The following is a 26419-nucleotide window of genomic DNA, read 5'->3' as shown; positions in this document are numbered from 1 at the left end:
CTAACTCAGACAATTGCCCTGATGTGGGGATTGACCCCTGCTTCAGTTCCCCCACCAGCTGAGAGCAGGTCCAGTCCTACTAACACTCCTGTTTCTCCCCCTAGTTCCTTGTCCTACCAAGTTTTGCATGGTTCTAGGTATTCTTTTCTGCTGGTCAGGTATTCCTGTCCCTTCTCCATTGGTGTTCTGCATGCACTTCTGTGTCTGAAGGTGTATTCCTGATGTATCCATGGAGAGCGATGTACTCCACGTCCACCTATTCCTCTGCCATCTTGTTCTCCTGAGTTAGTTTTATTTTTATCATTAAGTTGCAAGATTTCTTGACATATTCTGGATAGAAGTCCTTTTTCACATATATCATTTAAGTATCATCTGTCATTTTTTGGGTTGTCTTTTCACTCTCTTGGTGGTATCATTTGAAGATGCACCTCCTGGAGTCTCAATATCTTCATGGAAATATATCAAATATGCTGATTAAAATTTAACCCCAAGATTTTTTTTTAAGGTATTATGGGTAGAAGCTGAAACATTTCATTTGAAAACTTTTAGAATTTGTCTGTCTTACTGAAGATTACTCAATACTTCCTAGAGAAGTCTATTCCTCTGCTCTGGCAGGATTAATTAAATAGGCCCTTGAGCTGCACAGTTATAAATCAAATCTTGATTCACTACCCTGACTTGACAGTTTTCTTAATGATGAGGCTTTGAACAAAGAAGCTGGGTTCTTTTAGTTAATGTAAACTCTTGTGTATGTTTTAGTCAAAACAATGTCTTTGCAGATTTGCTCTTATTTGGTAGTGGGGTGGGTGGGAAAATGTTTCTTGGCACTGTTTGCACTGTGCCTGTACTGTGGCTCTTTCTGACAGAGATGGATGGTGTTTGTGTATTTGTGTTAGAGTTGAGCATGAGCGATGCACACAGAGAAAAGAAGGGAGCAATGGGGCTGTTTTCACAGGAGGCCTTCTGCTATTCTGGGCTCACACAGTGTGGCTTTGGGGTCCATTTGCTAAAGTGCAGCATTGAGTTGGACAGAGAAGTATCCTCCTCTCTCTGTAGCCTGGGGAAATGGTGGCATTGAGGGCACTAGGGTAACATCCTTGGAATAAACAATGGTGTTTCCACAAGGGTAGGTTCCGTATTAGCCATAGTAATGCTTCTTCACCAGGTTTTTGAGGTCAGCAGTCTATGAGGAGATAGAGAAGTGAGAAAGAGGTTAAGAGCATTGCAGACAGCACAGGCTGACTAAAGATAGAAAGCTGTGAAGCACCCCAGGAACACCCGGGGTTCCCTTGGAGGGGTAAGTTTGAAGTTCAACTGTCAGGCTGAGCCATGGTAACTCATGCCTTATGTGCTCGTGTGACTGCAGTTGGGTCACCTTTATCACAAGGGAGTTGGGTCAGGACTGGCAGCTGGGGACAAACATGTCACTCTGTGGATATGGCTGGTTTGATCAACACAACTTTTAATTAAACTGGAATTTAAATGCTATAAGACACACGGCATTCTCTCTTTGTTTTGCCACAGACCCTGTCACTCCCTATTGCTTTATACCACCTGATTCACATCTCTATATTACCTGTATAACCCCTGTAGATATTTGTGTTGCTGAGTCCTTCATTATAGTCTCTCAGATGACTTTCTATTTCTGGCATTCTGTGATTCACAGTGATCTTGGCAAGAGCACTTTGAATATCCCTACGCAGCTTGTGGACCTACATCCTTTGTATTGGAGTGGGAGTACTTAGTCAGGTCAATGGTCAACTGTGATCATGGGAGATAAGTGTGTTTTACCACCTTTCCCAGCCATCTTAATAATGAACTAATGACCAGGAGGTGAGAAACTGCCCAGAGAAAGCCAGGATACATATCCTTTAGAAGACTGGTATACCAAGCAAGGATCAGCCCACTCCTTAACATCAAAACCTGCTCCTAAGATGTGTTCTAGAACCAGTTTTTAATTCACATCATAGTTTTGAATCCATGTCAGTTTCTCTCTTGCAAAAGTTTCTCTTTGCCAGACTCATCTCTAACAAATTTGTCCTTGGTAATTGATTGCATTTCAAATATCAATGAGCAGGTGGCAAACGCATCTTTTCAGTCTGAGATGCTGCCCAAGTCTCTCAGAATTTCACCACACAGGGATTGCCTATTCTGTTTATCAGAAGGCTGATCCTAAGAATTAAGTGGAAATGATGTAATGAGAAAATAAACTTTTTCTCCTAGCAATGTTATTTCTGTTCTTCTAATGACAATATTATCAAATTACATGTGAGTGGTGTTTCATACATTTTGAAATTACCTTTGTGCAATCATCTCTTATAATTCTAATCCTAAGAGATTTTAGGGCAGACAGTACCATTCTGATTTTCCACAGAAGGAAGCTAAAGCCCAGAGAAATTAAAAGCCTTTATATGGTTGAAACATAAAACTTCATGAGTTCTCACAGCTACTACATTCAAGTAAAACTTTGAGGGGATAATTAAATTTACCTTTAACTCCTTCTCATAAACAATATTTATAAAAGACTCTTAATTCCTAGTTTTGTGGGTTTTCCCCTTCTATTTGTTCTCTTGATTTGGATGTCTGCAGCTTGAGGTAGTAATCATGATAAGGAGAAGGTTGAAGAATGATACCCAAGCACAGTCCATGTGTAATTTTATGATAAATTACTGAAGAGATGTCCTCAGAGGAAAGGTGAAGTGTGGTGCTGTTGGGAACCACTGGCACATAAAAAGTGTAATAAAATCAAAGTGGCACAGAAAAGAAGACAGTCTACCATGAACTTGGTCTAATAGAATCAAATCAAATTATACCCAAAGTGACACAAGTGGGATATAAGAACTGCAATCTCTGATCAAGATATTCCCGAGCAGATAAAAACTGGCCCAGAGGGCTGGTCATGGTTTGCATTAGCAATGCTGCACTCCTAGGGCAGAAGGGATGTAAAGAGTGCATCAGCTGAAAGTGTATGAAGTTCAAAGCCAAGAGTAAGAAAACAATTAGAAACAGAATAGCCTGCTTTACACAGCTTGACCAAAGAAAAGTGAAGATGGTTTACACAGGCAACAGGACTCCCTGTAAGAAAGAAATATATCTTTTGAGAAAATCTTCAGGGGAAATCAATTCTCCTAGGAAAGAGAGAATGCGGTATTTGAATGAACATAGTAGGTAGAAGATTCCGGAAGAATCCCAGAACTCCTAAGGATCTGCAAATCATGTAAGGGTTTGTCTCTCCTGCAAATGTCTACCTGAAAGAACAGGCATGAGAAAGTCAGTTTGCATCTTGAGCTTGTGGTGCTGTTGTGAAGCTCAGTTATTAACTTTAAGTAAGCCTCTAACCAACATTGAGAACTTTGGTTCTGTGGAAATTTTGACTGTTTACAATCATGAGAGAGTGAATTCTAAGAAATTGTGCAATAATAGTCACTGGCAGTGACCACGAGCTGTAATTAAGGCATAAAGCTCTTATTCAGAAGAAACAAATAGCTGGAAGAACAAACAGGATTCTCATTAGTGACTTTTCTAATTTATTTTCTTCTGAAGCAGCTCATCAGTTGAGAATCACTGTTAGGCCAAATGCATCTGAAAGATGTTATCAGAGGGTGTCTTTTTTCTGGACTCATGTGCTGATTCTTGGTCACTCATCCATAGCTAGTTTCTTTCCTGAACTTTTTAATGGACTTTTAGTATTTCCTTTAGACATGGTTAGGAGGAATGGCAGGACAGGTCTGCCAAAGTTCTGTTTATGTGAGATGCAGAATTCACTCTAAAGAAAAAGAGAATCTAGCAGAAAGGGTTTAGCTAAAGGGTGGGCTGGAGAAGTGTGGAAATGGAATAGAAGTTTTAAATTCAAGTATTTATCACTCAGTTGTCAATGATCCATCAACTATCAATTCTCATATGAGTCCTAGGTTTAGGGAGCTGCAATTAAAGTAAAAAACAACCAGAAAAAATGGTTTGCTAGAATCTCGATGGGCTATTGAGAGCTCAAGATGTCAGCAGAACAGTGCCGGCAGAAACAGGAGACGGCTCTCTTGTTGCTGACGTAAGTGTCCTTGAAGTGGTAGGAGGGTGGGGAGGGAAGAGTAAGCAGACGCAGGGAGGATGTTGATCAGAATCAGCTCTCTCTCCTGGCATCAGCGACAGTGTCATGCATGTCAGAAATGGAGCACCAGGGCCTTGGGTACAGAGACCTGCTTTGGACAGTAGATGGCCAAGGCAGAGGCCCTGACAGGGATGCCATAAGCCATCAGCATAACTGCTCCTTTATCATTGGCAGCAATAAGAATCAGCATTACTGTGGTTCAGAGCAGAATGGAAAAGTGGGGAAGGGCAGGGCAGGTATGTGTTAGCCAAAGGCTTGTGCCTTCTCACAGCTATATGGGAAGAATCTCAAGGATCTCAGCTTTCTTGAAGACTGAGAGTGAGAATACCTTTGTTTCATTGCTGTAACCTCACTGTAGTCATGGGAAGTGAGGGCTGAGGGAACTCAGATGATACAACAGAGAAAGGGAAAGTCTATGCCTCTTGAGTTATGTGCCCGATTTTAGGAGCAGGAATGAAGAATGGGTGCTCTCCCTTGGTTAAATCCTGCCCCTACAATGATTTGATTTTGTTTGGAGGTATTGGTTTTTCAACTCATTTGGCAAGGAAAAGGTATTTCTCTTGGATCCAGGTTGTGGGCAGTTCCTCCCTTCTGCTGACTGCAGAGAGGAGACTTTGAATCAAGAGAATAGAAGTCTGGGAGATGTGGAGCATGCAGTAATTCCAAATTTCGGTAGCACAGAAGGGGAGAGTGGGCTTTGGGAATGGAAAAAAGAAAAGCAGGCCACTGAGTACATTAGCTTTATGTTCATAGATATGGTGGAAAGGAGACGAAGAAGGTGAATTCTGATCGGGGAGGGCATTCAGATTTAGGAAAAAGGTGGTCATGACTAGAGGAAGTCAGATGGAGAAACAGAGAAAGGTTTGGGGTGTAAATAGAATGACATACGTCACTAGGCAAGGAACATCCTGGTAAATTTCAGACTAGGGAAGAGCTCCTTAGCCTGATAAGAAAAGCTAACCACAGTTGCCAAAAAATATTATTGAAGCTAAAATGGAAATATGACAGGATATAGGAGGGAATAGAGGAAGAAGTGGTTATTGGCTTTAATGAGACCCAGGAGTAGGAAGAAAGGGGGAGTCTTGTAGAAGCTTATTGAGAGCAAAGGTCCTGTCTTAGTCATCTCTCTAGTCTTGGGGCCTGGCATAATCCCAGGCATTTAGTTGGCATGTAATAAATATTACTAAGCTGAAAGTTGTTTCTAAGCTTATATGCTTGAAGTAGTATCACCAAATGGTGTTTGCATATTTCTTGTTCTTCCTGCTTTTCCTGTGTCAGTTTTTTAAAAATTTGTTTTCAGTTCCAAAGGATATTTTTTTCTTTGTAACATGAACAGATAAACATATTTTTTCTTTTTTTTTAAAAATATCTCCTTCTAAACCTTTCCCCTTTGGTAACCATAAGTGTGTCTTCTACATCTGTGAATCTGTTTGTTTTGTAAATAAATTCATTTGTATTATTTTTCAGATGCCACATAAAAGTGATACCATATAGATTTTTATTTCTCTCTTACTTCACTTAGTATGATAATCTCTAGGTTCATCTATGTTACTGCAAATGGCAATAATTCATTCTTTCTTATGGCCAAGAATATTCCATTGTAAATATATACCACATCAGTTCATTTACCATTTATCATTCATTTATCCATTCATTTGTTGATGGACAATTAGTTTACTTTTATGTCTTGATTATTCTAAATAGTGCTGCTGTGAACACTAATGGGCTTCCTGGGTGGCTCAGCAGTAAAGAATCCACCTGCCAATCAATGCAGGAGGCACAGGAAATGTGAGTTTGATTCCTGGGTCAGGAAGATCCCCTGAAGTATGAAATGGCAACCCGCTCCAGTACTCTTGCCTGGAGAATCCCATGGATGGAGAAGTCTGGCAGACTTCAGTCCATGGGATCACAAGGAGTTGGACATGACTGAGTACACACTCACTATGAACACTAATAATAAGTTCTGGAGAGGGTGTTGAGAAAAGGGAACCTCATACACTGTTGGTGGGAGTGTAAATTGGTGAAGGCCCCCATTGGAGACAGCACGGGGGTTTCTCAAAAAACTGAAAATAGAGGTAGCATATGATTCAGAAATCTTATTTCTGGGCATACATCCAGAAAAAATGAAAACTCCAACTTGAAAAGGCAAATGCACCCCAATGTTCACAGCAGCACCATTTACAACATTCCCTTTTCTTTTCAAGCATATTTAGTTTCATAGTGTGGAAAATAATTGCAGTTTTTTACATTTTTCATTGAGTATTGATATTTACTTTAAATCTATATGAGTATTTCAGGCACTATTGACTTACATTCAAAACAAATTTATGTCTGTTGTTTCTGAATGCAATAAATGCAAATGCAATGAATTTTAGTCTTTGATCAGAAAAAACTATGCCTTGTTCTATTTTTAAGTATGTCATAGGTTTTGTCAGCAAAGAGAAGGAACAACTGTGGCTAAATGATAAAATACCAGGAAACTTTTTAAGATTCAGCACAAGCCACCTTGGAGGATTAACTTTCTCCTGGGCAGACCATTCTGAAAATGGTACATAGTCACTATGGTTTATTCATGTGAAATTAGTATTGAGTTTGGTTATTGGTATTTCCCTCTTCAAAAGTGAGTGGTCTGTTCTGCTTTTCGTGTGTTCAGTGGGCTTGAATATTAGTTGTTACAGTTGTTCCAGAGGAGGCTGGCATGAATTTCTCACGGTGTACATGGATGTCCTCTATCACGTGGCAATCTGTACTGTCCACACTGCAAGTAAGGGCTGGTCTAATTTTATAACCAGTGAAGAGAGTGTGGGCAGGGTGAATGGCCACAGAGTGCGCCTGCTGGAACATGAATATTCCCCTGTTTTTGGTTTTTCCAGGAGAGGTGAGATTCCATTCTGTAGAACCCTGCAACAAAGGCTGCTGTCTGCTCTGCCATGTACTGACATCTGAATGGTTCCAAATCGGGAAAGGAGTACGTCAAGGATGTATATTGTCACACTGCTTATTTAACTTCCATACAGAATACATCATGCAAAATGCCAGACTGGATGAAGCACAAGCTGGAATCAAGATTGCCAGGAAAAATATCAATAACCTCCTATATGCAGATGACAACACCTTTATGGTAGAAAGTGAAGAGGAACCAAAGAGCCTCTTGATGCAGTGAAAGAGGAGAGTCAAAAAGTTGGCTTAAAACTCAACATTCAAAAAACTAAGATCATGGCATCTAGTCCCATCACTTCATGGCAAATAGATGGGGAAACAATGAAAACAGGGACAGACTTTATATTCTTGGGCTCCAAAATCTCTGCAGATGGTGACTGCAGCCATGAAATTAAGACACTTGCTTCTTGGAAGAAAACTGTGACCAACCTAGACAGTATGTTAAAAAGCAGAGACATTACTTTGCTGACAAAGGTCCATCTAGTCAAAGCTATGGTTTTCCCAGTAATCATGTATGGATGTGAGAGTTGGACCATAAAGAAAGCTTAGCACCGAAGAATTGATGCTTTTGAGCTGTGGTGTTGAAGAAGACTCTAGAGTGTCCCTTGGACTGCAAGGAGGTCAAGCCAGTCAATCCTAAAGGAAATCAGTCCTGAATATTCATTGGAAGGACTTATGCTGAAGCTGAAGCTCCAATACTTTGGCCACCTGACGCAAAGAACTGACTTACTGGAAAAGACTCTGATTCCGGGGAAGATTGAAGGCAGGAAGAGTAGAGGGCAACAGAGGATGAGATGGTTGGATGACATCACTGACTCGATGGACATGAGTTTTAGTAAATTCCGGGAGTTGGTGATGGACAGGGAAGCCTGGCATGTTGCAGTCTATGGGGCCTCAAAGAGTTGGACACTACTGAGCAACTGAACTGAACTTTGAAACTATGACATCACTATGGCTGAAAATTCCCGAAAACCCTCTAAAGTACATCTATCCTTACATTCCCAAAGATGACACCTTCAGCAAAAACTACATTTCCCAGTCATGCAAAGTTTGGGTTGTTTCTGTTTGCTTTTTTCATTAAGATTTTGGAAAATAACTTCCAATTGGAGTAAAGTAAATGAAATTCCTCTTGTTATGTTTACTTTAATTGTTATAAGATCTAAGGCATATGTGGACGTAAAAGCCTTAGAAATGAAGCGATGTGTCAGCAGTTCCTGGAAAGGTTTGGTAGGGGCTGTCCAGTTCTGCAGAGTAATTAGTACTCGGTAGCTGAAACCAGAGTTCACCATGGCCATGGGGCTTCTCAGCCAGGGTAGTTTCAGTTCCTGACTTCCTAAAACAGGAGTAATACTGACTCCACTTCTGTGCCTTGTTACCCTTTAAACCAAAGTGATTCAACTGAGCCCCTTAGATATCTCACAGACTGCTGCAGGTGGAAAGAACCCAGAGAACATCCAGACAGTGTGCAAATGAGGGAGAGGTTAGAGGCGAATGATAACATTTTGATTCCCAATGTTTCTTTGGTTTTGTAAAGTATAGGTTAGGCAGTTCAGCTTTTAGTTCAATAGATATTACAGACTATTAGGACCTCAATGCATAATGTGGACCACATTAAGAAAAGCAAACACTTCCCTTTTTTAAAAAATTGAAGTATAGTAACCATCTGTTCCTATACAAAATTTTTGCAATATTATTGACTGTATTTGCCTTTGCTGTATATTACATCCTCATGACTTAATTATGAAATTGAAAATTTGTACCTTTTAATCTCTTTTCCCTATTCCCCCCCCCCCTTCTGGAAACCACCAGTTCCTTCTCTCTGTGTATGAGTCTGTTTTTGTTTTGTGTGTCTTCTTTTTTAAATTCTACATGCAAGTGAAATCATACCCTTTAGGTCAATCCATGTCACAAATTGCAAGATTTTATTATTTTTATGACTGAGTAATATCCCATTATATATAAAATACAGTATATATTTTGTTGTTGTTCAGTCAATAAGTTATGTCCGCTTCTTTGCAACCCCATGGACTGCACACCCCAAGCTTCCCTGTCCTTCACTATCTCTCCGGGTTTGCTCACATTCATGCCCATTGAGCTGGTGATGCTACCTAACCATCTCATCTCTTCTCCTTTTGCCTTCAATCTTTCCCAGCATCAGGGTCTTTTCCAATGAGTCAGTCTTCACATCATGTGGCCAGAGTATTGGAGCTTCAGCTTCAGGATCAGTCCTTCCAATGAATATTCAGGGTTGATTTCCTTTAGAATTGACTGATTTGATTTCTTTGCTGTCCAAGGGACTCTCAAGAGTCTTCTCCAGCATCAGAGTTCAAAAGCGTCAATTCTTCGGTACTCAGCCTTCTTTATGGTCCAACTCCCACATCTGTACAGGACTACTGAAAAAAACCCTTGCTTTGACTATATGGACTTTTGTTGGCAAAGTGATGTCTCTGCTTTTTAATAGGCTGTCTAGGCTTGTCATAGGTTTTATTCCAGGGAGAAACCATCTTTTAATTTCATGGCTGCAGTCACACTCCTCAGTGATTTAGGAGCCTAAGAAAATAAAATCTATCACTATTTCCATTTTTTCCCCATCTATTTGCCATGAAGTGATGGGACCAGAGGCCATGATCTTCCAGATGCTATACTAGGTCTTGGGTTATAAAATAAACAAAGTTCATACAGCTTCTTAGATACAAGGGAGAAAGAGAGTTTTCTTTAAGTAACATTTATAGAGTACCACAACAATTGTTATTATTTGCTGGTGGCCTTTGTAAGGGCAAGACTGGGAAAATAAAGAAAGCTTCGATTTGGCTACTGAGTCAGCAGGCAAGCCCTTTGATAAGTATAAAGAGGAGAATAATGTGGATGTTTGAGGAGAGTAGTGAAAGTTGAGAGCAATCATTTATAGAAAAGTGACTATGTTACTGAGAATGTGAGGTGGAATTGTCAGGTGGGTTTAGAATAGTAATTAGAGATCATGTATTTAGAGCAAGGTATTCATTAACTGGGCTTCCCCAGTGGCTCAGGAGTAATGAATTGGCCTGCAGCACAGCAGATGCAGGAGATGTGGGTTCAATCCCTCGGTTGGGAATATCCCTTGGAGGAGGAAGTAGCAACCCACTCCAGTATTCTTGCCTGGAGAATCCCATGGACAGAGGAGCCTGGAGGGCTGCAGTCCATGGGGTCACACAGAGGCGGACACGACTGAAGCGACTGAGCACACATGCGCATTCATTAACCATCCTGGAAGCGGAGAAGCAAAACGGCAAGAATGATCCAGGAGACTTAATTAAGAACGAATTTATCTGACTGCAAGTGACAAACAACCCAACCCAAGTTGGCTTAAATAGTGGCTGTGTTAGCTGAAGAACTGAAAATACAAATGCAAGGCTGTCAGCAATAAATCTGGTACAGAAATCAAATGATGTCACTAGGATCTGTTGTTTCTCAGCTCTGCTCCCTGTGGGTTGGCTCCATTCTGAAATAGACCATTTTGACTCCAGCAGAAAGGCCTCACTATTCCTGATCCTTTCAACAAAAGCCCTGGCATCCACTCTGATTGGTCCTGATCGGCTTGAGTCATGTATCTATTCTTGAATCTATCACCGGGGCCAGAGTAAATGTAATGCGTTAAAGGCTCGAGCCCTGTGGCTTCATAGACAAAATGGTGGCAGGGAAAACTCCCCAGAGGAAAGTTGGGGAGCCATCATTTGAGATACTAGGCCAGCAAGTGTCTTTCTCTGAGATTTTTTTTCAATGTAAGTATGCTTGAAGGAAATATCCAAAGATGAGGGTTTCAAAGAAAAACGTGGGTAAATGAGTAAAGACTGATGGTCTAAGGGTCTGTGTTGAGTAGGAAACAAAATGGGAGAAAGGAGAGTCATATCAACATAGAAGATCCTGGTGAGGCTGAAGAATATTTGCATTGGAATTAAGAGAGTAAGAACTGTGTGAGGCAGGACTTCCCTGGTGGTCTAGTGGCTAAAACTCTGCATTCTCTATGCAGGCGACCTGGGTTTGATCCCTGGTCAAGGAACTAGATCCTACATGCCATAAGTAGGAGTTCGAATACTGCAACTAAAAAAGATCCTACATGTAGCAACTTGGAATGTAACTCAGCCATTAAAAAGAATACATTCGAATCAGTTCATGATAGAGGGTGCTCAGGGCTGGTGCACCGGGATGACCCAGAGGGATGGGATGGGGAGGAAGGTGGAAGGGGGGTTCTGGAAGGGGACAACATGTACACCCATGGTGGATTCATGTCAGTGTATGGCAAAACAAATACAATATTGTAAAGTTAAAAAATAGAAAATAAACTAATTTAAAAAATAAAGAAAAGAAGAAGAACCCATATGCTGCAATGAAGATCGAAGATCCCGCATGCTGCAGCTAAGACCCAATGCAGTCAAATAAATAAATATTAAAAATTAAACTGTGTAGGCACTGGCAGAAAATCTGTAAAGGAGAGGAAATTCCAGTCCAGAATGTGGCTGTGGGAGTGTTTTAGCTTGGCCTTGTCCTGTCAATTGGATGTCACATTCTAGGCCCAACCACTTAGGGTTATGACCACAGACTTGTGCCATACCTCTGGTTTCCTTGGTCTTGACATCCAGCCTTGATCTTCATGGGATATGGACTTATGCTTTCTTATACAAGCTCTGGCCCACCTCCCACCTCTGACTCCCAGGCCTTCTAAAGTCTTGGGAAGAAACTGCCTGCTCCAACTTAGTTCCTGGTGGAGCCCAATTCCCACCTCTAACCACTGGGCCTCTACCTGTGCAATGGAGACAGCAAAGACAGCAATGTCCCATGGCTGTCTTGACACAGGGGTGGCCTCACTGCCAGAGGCTATAGGTTAGTTGAGCTCCAGCTTTCAGAGTTCAGCAAAGCAGTTACTTCAGTGTCCTTTCCAAGCTGGTCCTCCTGTATGGTTTGGGACAGATCTCCAAGAAGCTTGATCTCAAGACTGCTTCTTCAGCCTCTTTCTAAATTCTGAGAATTACTTAAAATCTAAAATTAATCCCTTTTCAGCTTAAAATGGAGCCTGCCATTTGCAACTAGGAACACAGAACCATATGCATGGTGGGGACCACTGGTGAGGCAGAGTCAGAAAGAACCCTTATACATTAGACAGACCGCTCCACATCTAACTAGTTTCCCCAATCCATTCTAGCTCCTACAATTCATTTTCCACAGAACAGACAGAAGGATTTCTAAAACAGTTAAATCAGATGATATCACTTTGTTTAAATTCTGTTTAAATCCTAGAATAAAATCCAAACTCCTTCATACAGCTATGAAACCTCATATGCCCTAGGCCCTGCCTACCTCTTGACTTTATTTCCTATCACTTTTACCACTCTCCCCATAGAGGTCGTCCTTTCTGGCACCTGAACTTGCCACAGTTCTGCCCCCTGGCCTTTATCCTTTCTCTTTCTTTTAACTGTGATGCCCATGCTCAGTTGCTCAACCGTGTCTGACAATTTGCAACCCTCAGGACTATAACCTGCCAGGCTCTTCTGTCCATGGGATTTTCCAGGCAAGAATACCAGAGTGGGTTGCCACGTCCTCCTCCAGGGGATCTTCCTGACTCAGGGATTGAATCCGCGTCTCCTGTGTCCCCTGAGCCACCAGGGAATATTCATCCCCAAATCCTTGCATGACTGACTTCTCATCATTCAGGTATCAGCTGTTCAGAATGAGCTTTCTGAACCCTCCTGTGAAGTCCCCCTGTTGCATGCAAGCCCATCACACTTATCTTCTTTTTTGCCCTTTCCCTTTCTGTAATTATTTGTTCACAAATATTTGTGCATTGTCCCTCCCTATGAGAGCAGAGACCTCACCCATCATGTTTGCAGCTGTATTCCCAGGGCCTAGTAATAATTGTGGAATGTATGAATAAGCAATTAGGGAAATAGTTGTGGAAGACTTGCGATGTGAATCAGATAAATTGTACGGAAAGAATGAGAAATGGAGCCACTCAGCTAAAAGGCAACACACGGTACTACTGTGCACTGTCACACATACACAAAGATACAAAATCTAAAGAGGTGCATTCACATGGTGGAGGGCATAATGTGTATATTATTACGAGGCTTTTCTGGAAGAGAAGAGTTACATGTTTTGTTCTAGCAAAATTATCTATTCTGACCAATCTTGCATCAGATGGGAAAAAAGTCTTCAGGAAGGAATGCTTGTTTCTAAATTCTTACAAAGCCACCATATGGGATATCAGTGACCTTGACATGAAAAGAAGGTTCAGAAGACTGAGAGGGACTTGACACTCCTGTGTAGCAAGGGAGGGGCTAGGCTTGTGCAGCTGAATGACATAAATCTTGAAAGCCAGGGAAGACTTTTGACGTTGTATGTTAGTTACTAGGAGCCATTGCAGAACTTGTTTCCAGTGGGTTCAAGGGTTCTGCTGCCCTCCACAGGTACCTGGGGAGAAGTCCAAGGAGGTTCTAAATGAGCAAAAGGCCATTGGGAGGCATCACTCACAGCCATAGACTTCTGCTTTCCCCCATGATGCTGTTGCGCAGGAAGGGATGAGTAATTATGCACAGTGCCTGATACATGACAAACAATCAAGAAATAATTGCATAATGAATGTGTGAGGCAAAAAAATCTACATAAGCCATAACAGAGAAAGTATCTCCTGGGATCTGTTTGGCTATGGATGACAGCATCAGCATAGTCATGGGGGCAGATTGGCAGAAGAACTTACAGAGAAGATATGCTTGTCCCTGGAAGAATCAGGACCTCCACCATCTCCTCAGTAAACATGGCCCAAAAAGACAGAGGGCAACTGGAAACCAGACTCCACAAGGCCTGGTGGGTTTCCTCTTTTTTCTGCTTTTGGATCTCTGTTTTGCCATGATGAAGTCTCCTGAGGTGGGCATAGCTCACAGAGAGAAAGTAAGCCAAGAATTCCTGGTGAAATGCCTCTTGGGTAGAATCACCTCCTCGTCTTCATTTTTCTTTGTTCCTCGGCTGTTTTTGTGAACACAAACCACGTGTTTTTCTAACTGTTTTTCATTAAAAATCGGTGAGGGCTGAAAACTGGTGAGTAGGCTAGAGCTGACGCGACTACTCCTTTGTCTTGCCACCAAGTCCAGGAACATGGGCTGCTGGACTGACCCAGCGGCACTTGCTGTAGGACGCAGGTTTCCCTTCTGACTCACTCTCCTTCTCCCCCTCCCTCCTTTTGCCTTTCCTTCCCTATCTCTCTCCTTGCTTCCATCTTTCCCTTTTTTTTTCCCCTTCATCTACTTCAGGTTCTTCCTAAATACCAGCTTTATTACAGATATCACGCTGATGTTGAGGATAAAGAAATTAGTAAGAAATCTCTTTCTTGAGGAGTATACACTTGAAACTTTGCATTTTTTTAGGAATTTGGCTCAAATTCAGGTCTAGGAGTAAAATGACTTGCTTTGAGTGTCAAGGCTGCCGGAGCTCAAATACTGGGCTCTTGTTTAGAGAACTGAGCGGTGAGCTGGAAGGGAGCTGGGAGAGCGTGAGCATGACCTTGGGCTCTGCATCTTGTGGGTCATTAGCTAGATTGGGCTGACAAGTCGGACTCATGAGGTCTCTGCCATAGGGCACATTTTAGAAGACTAGCTGACTGCTTATTGAAGATTGTGTTTTAGAAAAGGAGATATAGCTTATAATCACCAGGAATGTTATTTGTGACCCTTTCCTTCATTCAAGAGGAAGAGGGCGACACACAATTCAGTGTTTTGGTGTGCATGATTTCTTAGGTTTTCAGACACAAGGTGTCAGGTACAGGCCTCCCTAATTTTTGAAGCTATTTTAGATATAATTTCTGAGATGCTAATCAAGACTGCTAAAGTCACTATGATCATTTCTTTGTAGAAAATAACTCAAAATTTATATGTCTTTATCAATAAAGAGAAGATAAAATTAGTTAAATTCAGAAGTTGAGGACAGCAGATCAAGGTCCTGGTAACAGTTTAGTTGTAAGTTGAGTGACTCTGAAGAATTATTTAACTAATTTATATAAGTCTCATCCTTTTTACCATCAAATGGGCTTCATAACATTACCCACCCCATCCATTTCACAAGGGTGTTTGAGGGTTCACTGAAACAGGAACATAAAAGTCCTTTGAACAATGAAGATTACTGCTCAACTAGATCTGGGCATGATAAACACAGTGTCTCAGAGTCATGATACATGAAGATGCTGTGACACTTAGCTCAGGTGCAGTGACTCCTGAGATTCTTCTTCCTGTCTTTGCACTTGCGGCCTCAAGGTTGAACTTCCTTCCTCTTTCACATCTTTCACTCAAGCTTGGCCCTTTAAATGAAAGTTCCTGATGTTTCTCTTCACAGCAATCTGATCTGCACTAAATGAGAAAGCAGGTGTCTGATGACTTTTAGCATCATCCTCTCCATGTTCCTGTGTCTGAGATGCCTAATTCAAATGCTTTCTGGCTACAATGAGCCCATCTTCTCATGGCAATCACATGAGCCCCTCTGGCCTCCCTCACTGAGACCCTCCCACCTCCAGTCATCATTGCAGCCAGAAGGGCGGTCCCCACCTTCACAAGTGACCATCTTCTTCTCAGTGGCTTTGTAGGCAAATTCCTCTGAAGCATCTGTCTGCTGGTTAGGACTTGACAAAGTCTTTACAGCTGATTCATAACCTTCATGAGAAAGCTTAGGTGTGATATATTTTACATAGTCATTTGGCTTTGGACCAAAGTCTACTTTTCCAAGCTTAATCACTCTTCTCTGTCTAGAGTTTTAGTTCTGAATGACTGCTATGTTTCTAAAAATTAAACCCCCACTTCCAACGTGAATTTGCCATTATTTGAGGGATGTGAAAATTATGCCAGAGATACTGAAGGCAATTCCCAAAGAGGGGTCATTTTAACATTTTTAATTATTTATCACTGAATTGTCTTTAGCCTCTGGAGGTTTCCCTTTTAAAGGGCAGTCCTTATTTGGATTCAGGAATTCTAATACGTTTGAATTTTTTAAAAAATGACTCATTTTATACTCAGGGCTGCAGTCATCTTGCAGTGAGTTACTCATCTAAGGGCCCTGGACTTATAACTTGTTTCCAAAAGAGTGTAAAATGGCTTTCAATAAACATATCTATAATAGAGCTTTTATAATAGAAACTTCAAAACCATTAGCAACTTGGGTGGGGGTTAAATACTCCTGAATCAGAGTTACTGGTTTTGAATTGCTTGTGAGGGAAAAACAGGGAAGATTAGAACTTGGTATTTCAATCATTGAAAAGGTATTATTTCAGGTTTTTAAGGAAACAGGACAAGGCAGCTGACATTGGCTCGGCACCCACTGAGTAACTGCTGAGCTTTCACGTACATCACCTTTGTCCTTGCTGACTGGGAGACACCAGGCAAGTAACTTTTGCCTCAGGGCTGCAATCCCCTTACCTGTGAACTGCGGAGAAGATGAACCCACACTCACACATTTGCTATAAGAATTCACTGAGATGCTTATTAGGCTCTTGCAGAGTGCTTTGCACATTGCAAACATCCAATAAGCAGCACCTGCAAATTCCTATAACACCCCTCCAGGTAGTGTTACTATCTCCATTTAAGAAGCAAGCTACATCATTTGTCAAGAGTGTCAATAGTGTATGAAAGAGCCACCATTCTAATTAAAAGTCTCTTTAATCAAAAACTCTATGCCCTTTCTACTGTTCCTGTCAATTCTAAAAGGAATTTGCCAAATGGAATTTTTTTTTTTAATTAAAGAATTTGAATGACATAATGAAGAGGGTAGGAAACAGCCTTCCTGGGGCTATTTCGTAGACTCTCAGTAAGAAACTAGAGACGAATATTAGACCATGACTCAGGGAAACGGTTTCTGTAAGGGCCAGGCTCTCTACGAAGCTAAGTTAGTGTACATGGAGAATTGACCCTTCCATCTGCTTCCACCCCCTCCAATCCTGGCAAATCACAGGAGAGTTTTATATCAGTGATAGCTTCGTTGGCCTGATCACAGCAGTCAGAAGGGTGATTTCCTAATAGAAACAGCTCATCCTCAGTAACCTTGGACGGCTCATAGATGAGGTTAAAAAAGTCTCTTCTCCACCCCTCAGCAGCCCATCCCCAGGTTGCCTCTTTGTTTTGCTTGCAGTTTTCACATCCTTGGCAACAGTCTCCTGCTAGGCATTGTGAGCCCTGCCAAGAGCCTAGGATTTATTTCTTATCTTTTTAAAAAATTTATTTTAACTGAAGGATAATCACTATACAATGTTGTGATGGTTTTTGTCATGTATCAGTATGAATCAGCCACAGGCACACATGTGTCCCCTCTCTCCTGAACACCCCTCCCAACTCCCTCTCCACCGCACCCCTCCAGGTTGTCACAGAGCACCAGCTTTGGGTGCCCTGCAACATACATAAAACTCCCACTGGCTATCTGTTTTACATATGGTAGGGTATATGTTTCGATGCTAGTCTATCAACTCCTCCCACACTCCCCTTCTCCCACTGAGTCCAAAAGTCTGTTCTTTATGTCTGTGTCTCCTTTGCTGCCCCGCACGTAGGATTGTTGGTACCATCTTTCGAGATTCCATATGTATGCATTAATATATGATGTTTGCCTTTCTGTTTCTGACTGACTTCACTCTGTATCATAGGCTGTAGGACGTGTTTCTGACCAGCCCCAGGGGAGAACGGTATCCACTTCAGCCTGTCTCCTTAACCGGTTTACCCTGTCAACAGTCCCTGCTGGAGCTGGCACCTGGCCAGGGGTGAGTCAGCCTCTCGCCCTGACCTGGCTCCACCCCTGCTGGCTCCTCCTAGGACCTTCCCTCCTGGGGCAATCGAAGGCTTACCTTAGTGATCCCAGGTGCTACCTCCCTCCTGCTGCTTCTCACCTTCTGCTTTAGGCTCTTTCTGATCAGAATGTCTCCTGGATATAAGTGGGTCTATTTGCCCCAATCAAGGTCTTTTATTTCCTCTGAATTACTACTTTGATTAAAGTAAACATAGCTGATTGAACACGTAAGTTTAAGTTGCTATTGATTACACAGGCTATTTTGTTTGATCCTTACAATAAAACCTAGGAAGTGAGTAAATCAAACTTCAGGGCTGTATTGAAGCTTAGGGAAAAGAAGGAATTTGCCAAAGGTCATATCACTTGTGAATGGGGAGAGGTAGGGTTTAAACCCACTCTGACTGACTCCAACCCAGGGCTCCCTTTTAACTGACTTCCTCTTTCTGTTCAGGTTTGTGGCTCTCTGGGCAGAAACAGAGCTCAGAAAATCTCTTAGTCATTGTCTTTTTTTCCTTTTGGTTTTTAAAATTTTTATTGGCGTATAGTTGCTTTACAATGTTGTGTTGGGTTCTACTGTATAGCAACATGAATCAGCTATATGTATACATATATCCCCTCTATTTTTTGGACATCCTTGTCTTTGTCTGGTTGGCCCTTAGATTTAGAAAAACCATTTCCCAGGAAACTAGTGATAAAGAACCTCCTAGTCTCTGAATATCTCACTGCAGATTAGTATTATCCACTGTCTGCACAGGAGCACAAATATATCTCTTTAATAATAACGAACAATGAAAATGCGTTCAGATGCCTGATGGGTGTGCAGTCTCCTGTCTTATTTGCCATGATGTGCCAAGTCAGTCAGCCTTTCTCAGCATGGGTGCACAGAACTTCCGACTCCCTGTGCACTGTGTATTGAATTGGGATGCTGGAATCTTTTTTTTTTTTTTAAGTCAAGGCAACCATGGGGAGTTGAATTCTGAACTTTAGAGGATGAAATGATGAAATGCAATTTCCAGCTGGAAATTATTTTTTAAACTCCTCAGTGGGATGAGTTTTCACTCTTGGCTGGTTTTGTCTTCTCAGACACATAGAGCTGGCAGCACTGCTCAGAGCCTGTCCCGAGACAACATACAGAGAAACTGCCTCACCACCCAATTTCTGACTTCCTCCTCCACACAGTCCCTCTCCTTGCCTGTCAGGACCCTCAGCTCGCGTGCCTGGCAGCACAATATGGGGCAAAGAACAGTCGCTCTGGAGGGCACAGCCTGGTTTGGATCCCAGCCCAGCCGTTTACTAGTTGAGTGTCTTTAGAGAGGTCTTATATCCACTTAGGCCTTTGTTTATAAGGTGGGCCTGATAAGCACATAACAGCAATGCTCAGAGACGTCATGGAGATAATGCATATGAAGTGCTTTGCTAACTGCAAGCATTTCACCAATATTGATTACATCTTTAAACTGGATTATCTCAAGCCACTCCCCTTCACCACCCAGCCCCTTCTACAATTGCTTACTCTACTTTCACGTTCCCCTCCTCCACCCCTAGAGAAGTTTACAGTTCCTCAGATCACTGGAACTGGACGGAAGCCAGAGGAAGAACAAGACCTTTAGCCACCACCGCTTCCCTCCCCTATTTCCTCTCTATTTCTTTTTTAAGTAGTTACTTAAATTAAAAACTGATAATTACATAGTACTTTTTAAAAAAGTACAAAGGTCTATTCATTGAAAAGAGGTTTCCTTCCAACCCAGTCCCCCAGCCCACTCACCACAGATGAACACTAATAACCGTTTCTTTTTTTAAATTGATGTGTAGTTGATTTACTACGTTGTGTAAGTTTCAGGTGTACAGTACAGTGATTCGGTTATATATACATATATCTGATCTTTTTCAGATTCGTTTCTCTTAGAGGTTATCGCAAATTCTGGAATATAATTCCCTGTGCTACATAGTCGGTCCTTGCTGGTTGTTTATTTTGCACGTAGCAGTATGTATTTTTTTATTGATTTGTATGGGAGTACAGTTGCTCTACAATGTTGTGTTCGTTTCTCCTGTACAACAAAGTGAATCAGTTCTATGTATCCATATACATATCCTTTTTGGATTTCCCTCCTATTGAGGTCACCAGAGAGCACTGAGTAGAGTTCCCTGAGCTATAAAGTAGTTTCTCATTTGTTATCTGTTTTACAAGTAACAGTTTCTTATGTGATCCTCCAGAAACTTGTATGCATGTGCATGCATTTAAACATAAAAATTAATATAATATATATCCTTTTTCATTTTGCACAAATGAATTTATTTTAGATTGTGCTATTCTGCAACTCCTTTTTTTAAACCTAATTGACAATTTAAGAGATATCTGCTCATAAGCACCTTATTCTTTTAATAACCATATCAAATTATTTTGTTTGAGTTTATCAAAGTTCAACCAGTCTCCTTTTAGTGCACATTAGGTGCTGGCAAAATTTTACTGTTAAAATGAATGCTGCAAGACTAATTTCGTACCTGTAGCATTATAATGTTAATACTGCTGAATTTAGCCTCTGATATTCCCATTTTGTGTACTGTGGGAATCTGTTATCTATCCATTTACAACTGTTATCTATCCACTTATAATTTTGGTAACAGTATGCTCTAACCGATGATTGAATCTCTCTCAGTCTGATAGGTGAAAATGATATATTGTAATTAAAATTTCATTTCATTTTGGTGATGGATTTATTTCCTTCTTGAACCTCTCTTCTGAACTTTTCCTGCTTAGTATTGACTAATTCTCTTTTTCCATAATTGTTGATATTCTTTAGTTGTTAATTCGTGTCCGACTCTCTGTGACCCCATGGACTACAGCATGCCAGGCTGCCCTGTCCCTCACTGTCTACTGAAGTTTGCTTAGATTTATGTCCCTTGAGTCAGTGATGCTATCTAACCATCTCATCCTCTGCTGCTCTCTTCTCCCACTGCCCTCAATCTTTCCCAGCATCAGGTTCTTTCCCAATGGGTTGGGTCTTTGCATCGGACGGCCAAAGTATTGGAACTTCAGCTTCAGCATCAGTCCTTAAAATGAATATTCAGGGTTGATTTCCTACAGGATTGAATGGTTTGATCTTCTTGCAAGAGACTCCCAAGAGTCTACTCTAGCACCACAATTTGAAAGCATCAATTTTTTGGTGCTCAGCCTTCTTTGTGGTCCAGCTCTCACATCCATACATGACTACTGGAAAAACCATAGCTTTGACTATACAGAATTTTGTTGGCAAAGTGATGTCTCTGCTTTTTAATACGCTGTCTAGGTTTGTCATAGCTTTCTTTCCAAGGAAGAAGCGTCTTTTACTGGTGTCATATCTTTTTGCCTTTTCATACTTTTCATGAGTTCTTGCAGCAGGATTACTGGAGTAGTTTGCCATTCCCTCCTCCAGTGGACCAAGTTTTATCAGAACTCTTCACTATGATTTATCCATCTTAGGTGGCCCTGCATGCATGGCTTATAGTCACATTGAGTTACACAAGCTCCTTTGCCACAACAAGACTGTGATCCATGAAGGGTTTTCCCATACTTATTTATTCTTTTTTACCTCTTTCTTCAGTTCTTTTTCAAGCATCTATGTTTATTTAGTTGATGCCCATGGAAAAGTACAGGCTTGAATTTTTCTCATTTGGTGGGATATTTGGGAATTTGTTCTTCTTCTATATTTTTATTTGATCAGCTTTTTCTTTCTCCCTCTCTCTCTGGTTGTTACCTAAGTATAGATCTCATGCTGGATTGTTTTTGATAATTATTCATTACTGAAGGGCACCAATCCATCTGGGAGAGCCATTTACTACAGAATGTGCTGGAAGGGGCAGAAGGCAGAGAAACGGGCTGGTTGGCAATTGCAATTTGGGTGATTTGTTTCACAATGCCTTCTTTCTTAATATGCTGCCTCCTCTGCCTAGAATACATGTATTTATCTTTTGGTGTTGTTCCTTTAGGGTAACATTAGGATAAGAATGATGTGTTTACAATGAAGTCTTCTATGTAACAGGTATACTCTTTGGTGATTTGTCTAGATCAAAATAAGAACAAACCTGCTGTTGCTGCTTTCTCTCCTCTTCCTGCCATCCTTCCAGTAGGTGTCTTTAAAAGTTTACACATCTGTAGTGCATTCTCCCCTATCTCTTCTGCCATCCTGGAATAGGGAATGGAGTCAGGGATGCTCCTGGAGCCCTCTCCCACCCACAGGCATTGAAAATGTGTGCCAGCCATCATTGGATGAACCTTTGTACCAACTACCGTTTGAGAACTTGGTATTCTACTCATTATCTGTAAAGACATCTTTTTGCTTGAAAAATTTTGTTTGGGGACTTACAGGTGCTTTTTTTTCTCTAATTTTTTTCAAAGATGGTAGTTTCTCTGTTTTTCATTCTTTTTGTAGTTTTTAATTAGCTTCAAGGAGGGGAAGGGAGTACAGTGTCCTTTACTCTAATATTTTAAGATGAGAGTGCCTTAAAATCTATCTCTTTTTTAATGTGTAAGAAGAAAAATCAACCTCTACATTGTATATTGTCTTGCAGTTGGAAGAATTATTCTCAGTTGATGTGATCCTGAAAACAGCAATCTTTTGCACAGGCACAACATTCCCACATCACACCATGGCCCTTTTTACACGGCAGCTGAGTCTCAGAGTAGAGGACAGTGATTGTTCATGCAGGCTCAGATTTCTTTCCTGCTTGTGCTGGCAGTAGTATTCTGCTGTTCCTCAGGGAAAATGTTCCTGCTTCCTGCCTTACGATTCTAGTGTTTTGTCAGTCATAGTGACATCAAGGAACATGGGCAACTGACCCAAGGCAAGCAATCCCCTGGAGGCCAGAATCCAGATGATCATCACAACACAGGAAGTGGGCCCTATTGGCCAGCCCGGGAGCTCCTAAGACCCCCAGAGGGCTCTTGCTTCCTGTCCTTCCCGAGGCCAGGTGATTTGACTACTTGATTCTGTGAGTGATTTGTGTCCTTCCCATGAATTCTATTCCTTTGTTTACATACACAAGAGTAGGTTTTTGCTGCTTGCTCTGTTTAGTACTTTCATGGGAATTCTGGAAACTTCTCAAGGTACACCGCCAGGAAGTGGCAGAGCTGGCATTTGAACCAAGATGTTCTGATTCTCAGTTTTGTGACCGCTCCTTTAAACTTGAGGTGAACTAAATACACAACAATTGTTTCACGTCTTGGAACTGGAATGGGTATAGCCTGAACATTATTTCAGGACAGTCAGACTGAGAGGGCTGAGGACCAAAAATCTGGGTCTTTACTAGGCTGGAGCAGGTAGATAGGGGACAGTCCAAACTGCAGACACTGAGGGAAGATTCAGCAAAAGCATAGTATCCAAGAAATGGGGCCAAATTAGGATGTAGTTTAAGCAAAAACAGCATCACAGGTCAAAATACGGTGTGTGTGTATGTTTATGGAATGCGTAGAGAGTGAGGTGGCAAGGTTACCCCAGGTGGGCAGGTCCCCATAGCCAAGAATGTGGTTGAGGATCAGGCAGGAAGGCCCTTGTCATCAGAGCTCTCAAAGGGCAGCAGAGACCCCACCACTGACCTGGTCTCAAAGGTAGGACTCTCTACTCCACCTGTTCACTGACCAGGGGCAGCAGGATGGCACAGGAGTCGGACACACACCTGGGGTAGAATTCCAGCTGCAGAAATTACTCATCATGTGACCTGGCAATTTCCTTAACCTCTTTGCATCTCAGTTCTCTCAGTTGTAATTGGGAATAAATGTGTCTATCACATAGAGCCAGGGGTCAGGGATGAAACAGGAAAGCTGTGTAAATGCTCTGCCTGAAAGATTACAGGTGCTCCGTAAACAGTAACTGTTGCTGCCAGTGACAAAATTAAATAATTATAATAAATCTCCCAGTCTCCACCCTCTCCCCACTCCATCTTCTGCATCTGCCAGTTCCCTCTCTGAACACAGACCTGGCCAGGCCAGTGGCCAGCTCAGGATCCGGCCCCACATCCCAGGATGTCTCGCCCCACCTCCCAGCCTCAGCACCCACTGCCCACTTTTATCTCAGTTACGTGAAATGTCCCTTTACATCCAGAGTCTGTAAAGTACTTTCGAGTTGCCTGCCTGTTCTGGATGATGCTCCCTTTGCCTAAGAATCCTTTCTGCTTCTTTCCACTTGCTCCACCTCTGCTGACCCATCAGTTCTCTGCTCACTTGTCACCTCCAGCCTGAGGCCCTTCCACCCCCTCAGACAGAGTGAGGTGTGCCCTCTTGTGTCCAAAGCCCTGTGCACAGGTGAGTGTGCATACTGCAGCAATTTGAAAGCATGAGAAGCAATCGTCAATTTCTCTGTTATTTGTTCAGCCAGAGGAACCATCCCTCATTGGAAGCTCCCTCTGTGACCAAAACTCTGCTTAGGTACTTCTCACACTCGCATTTATCGCCACGGTAATTCTGTCAACCGGTGGTGGCCTTCTCTCTACTTTTCTGCTCAAGACATAGAGGCTCAGAGGGATTAAGTACCTTGTTTGAGATCACCCAGCCAATTAGTGGTGAATGCATGCTCTCTCTCATTCTGAAGCCCAAGCTTCAGCCAGGATGTGAGAAGGATAGAGTAAGCAGTGTTACCGATTGAGGATGCTCAAATTACAGGCAGAAGAAAAAAAAAGCAACATTTTAGTAAGCTTATCCTGATTCAGGTATATAGATGATGTTCATTATGCTTCTCTGAAAATCACTCCCAGCCAAACACCATCATGCAATTGGTCTGGAGCCATTGAAGGAGAATTGAGAACACATTTACTCTGCCGGGGCCTGTCCAGACACACTGCTTTCTGCGGAAGTGCTAAAGCCAAACGTGTCTAATGTCCTGCCATCCTGACACCGTCCTGCTTGGTCCCACCCCTACCTGGGCTGTGGAAAACAGACATACTCCACACTCCCACCATTCTCTTTTCCTCTATGCTCTCCAACTGGAGACTGTATATCATCAAACACCCCAGGGAGGCCGAACTCCAGTGAGTGGGGCCAACCATGTCCTCATTTTTCTCTTCATCTTGTCAGATTTACCGAGCACCTACTGTGTGCTGAGTGTTGCCAGCTGCCCACAGCCTCTGCCAGATGGGCACAGGGACTTGGCCTAGCACTCCTTGAACCTCTAAACTGTAAAGCACAGAAACAAAAGCTCAAGTAAACGCCACTGTTCTCTGCAGCTGGCATGCGGTCAGTGCCCCGGGCATGTATGCAGGGAAGAGCTGAGAGTGCAACCCGCCTGGAGGCTGACTACTGCTGGCGTGTTTGTGGTGCTCTCTGGCTCATCACTAAAAATACTTTGCTTCTGACTCTACTGAGCCAAAAAATATCTGGATAATTCCAACGTTTCCCCTTACTTCCCAATTCACACTGGGAACTGTTCCCTAATCCCCACCCCTACTTTCACATGTCACCTCCCACCCGCTCCATTTCTACCTGGATATAGTCAAAGCGATTCTTCTCCTTCCCAAATGACCGAATGTGATGTTCCACCTGGTCCTTCACCTGTAAGAAAGGAAGATATGAAATAGAAAAACAACTCAGTTTTGTCTTCCCTTTCTCTGGCTGTTGTTTCTGGATTCTCTGCTGCTGCCTCCTTCTTTTCCATGTGTGCCTGAAATGCTGGTGCCCTAGCTTCCAGCCTTGGTCCTCTTTTCCCCTTTCACCCTACATTTCCTCACTGGTGGTCCCATCCACACCCATGATTTCAGTGAGTGCTAATAACCAATAGCTCTCAAACACATCTTTTACCCAGACCTACTTCCTGAGCATTAGAAATGTTATATCTAACTGCCTGTTGGAAAATCCCCTTTAGCATGTGAATAGCGACTCGAACTGTACACGACCAATGTGGTATCCATGATTTCCCCATCCAAGCCTGCCCTTCCTCCTGATCTCAGTGAGTCTACCCAGTTGGCCAGGCCAGGCATCTCTGCCTCCTGGATTCAGTCAGTCAGCCACTGAGTCCGGACCACTCTGTCTGCAATTTCCACGTTGGATTATCCTCTAACTTGCCCCTCTCACACCTCACTCTTTCTTGGGATTATAATGGCACCTTCTCACTGGTCTCCCTGTTTCCTGCCTGGCCCTCCCTAATATCCTCAACACTGCTATCAGGATGAACTTTCTAAACATCTGAATCTGCTAGTTCTCTGACTTCAAACCTTGCACAATTCTGCTTTTCCTTAGAACACAGTCCCAGTTCCTTAGTCACACATAGCCCCTCACCATCTGGTCTTGCTCACACTCCAGACTCACAATCTGTGTCTTCTGCTTGATTACACTAGCCTTGGCTCCTGCCACACGGACACTCACAGGCCCCTGCCCACACCCACTTGGTCACACCTCTGAGCCTTTGTTCATTTCTGCTTCCTAAATGCCTGCCTTGCTTATCTCTCAAAAACTCCTGTACATCTTTAAAGACCTGAGTCTTCTTCCTCTGGGAATCTTCTCTAACTTGCCCCCACCTCACCTTAACCAAGGCCAGCTACTCACTTCTTTGACCAATTCCCATGCCAGCTTCTCTTCTATCCTCTCTCAATCTTCCTGGCCCCTCAGGTTCATGCAGCCCCTTTGTTGAA

At 42.3% G+C, this 26419-nt stretch overlaps 1 long non-coding RNA gene across 1 annotated transcript; it reads right to left on the bottom strand.

The window, feature by feature from the left end:
* Positions 1-943: 943 nt before the first annotated feature.
* On the bottom strand, positions 944-26386 carry LOC145526994 (uncharacterized). Its single transcript, XR_014069387.1, has 4 exons — positions 26311-26386; positions 25275-25343; positions 24330-24446; positions 944-1183 (listed from the first exon to the last, which is right to left on the bottom strand). It is a non-coding gene; the product is annotated as an uncharacterized LOC145526994 (long non-coding RNA).
* Positions 26387-26419: the final 33 nt, after the last annotated feature.

The sequence above is a fragment of the Giraffa tippelskirchi genome, chromosome 11 (genome assembly GCF_054371585.1).
Source record: "Giraffa tippelskirchi isolate mGirTip1 chromosome 11, T2T-mGirTip1v1.2.pri, whole genome shotgun sequence".
Classification (NCBI taxonomy): domain Eukaryota; kingdom Metazoa; phylum Chordata; class Mammalia; order Artiodactyla; family Giraffidae; genus Giraffa; species Giraffa tippelskirchi.
Note: the sequence above shows the minus strand (reverse complement) of the source record. Positions and strands in the feature narration are given on the sequence as shown.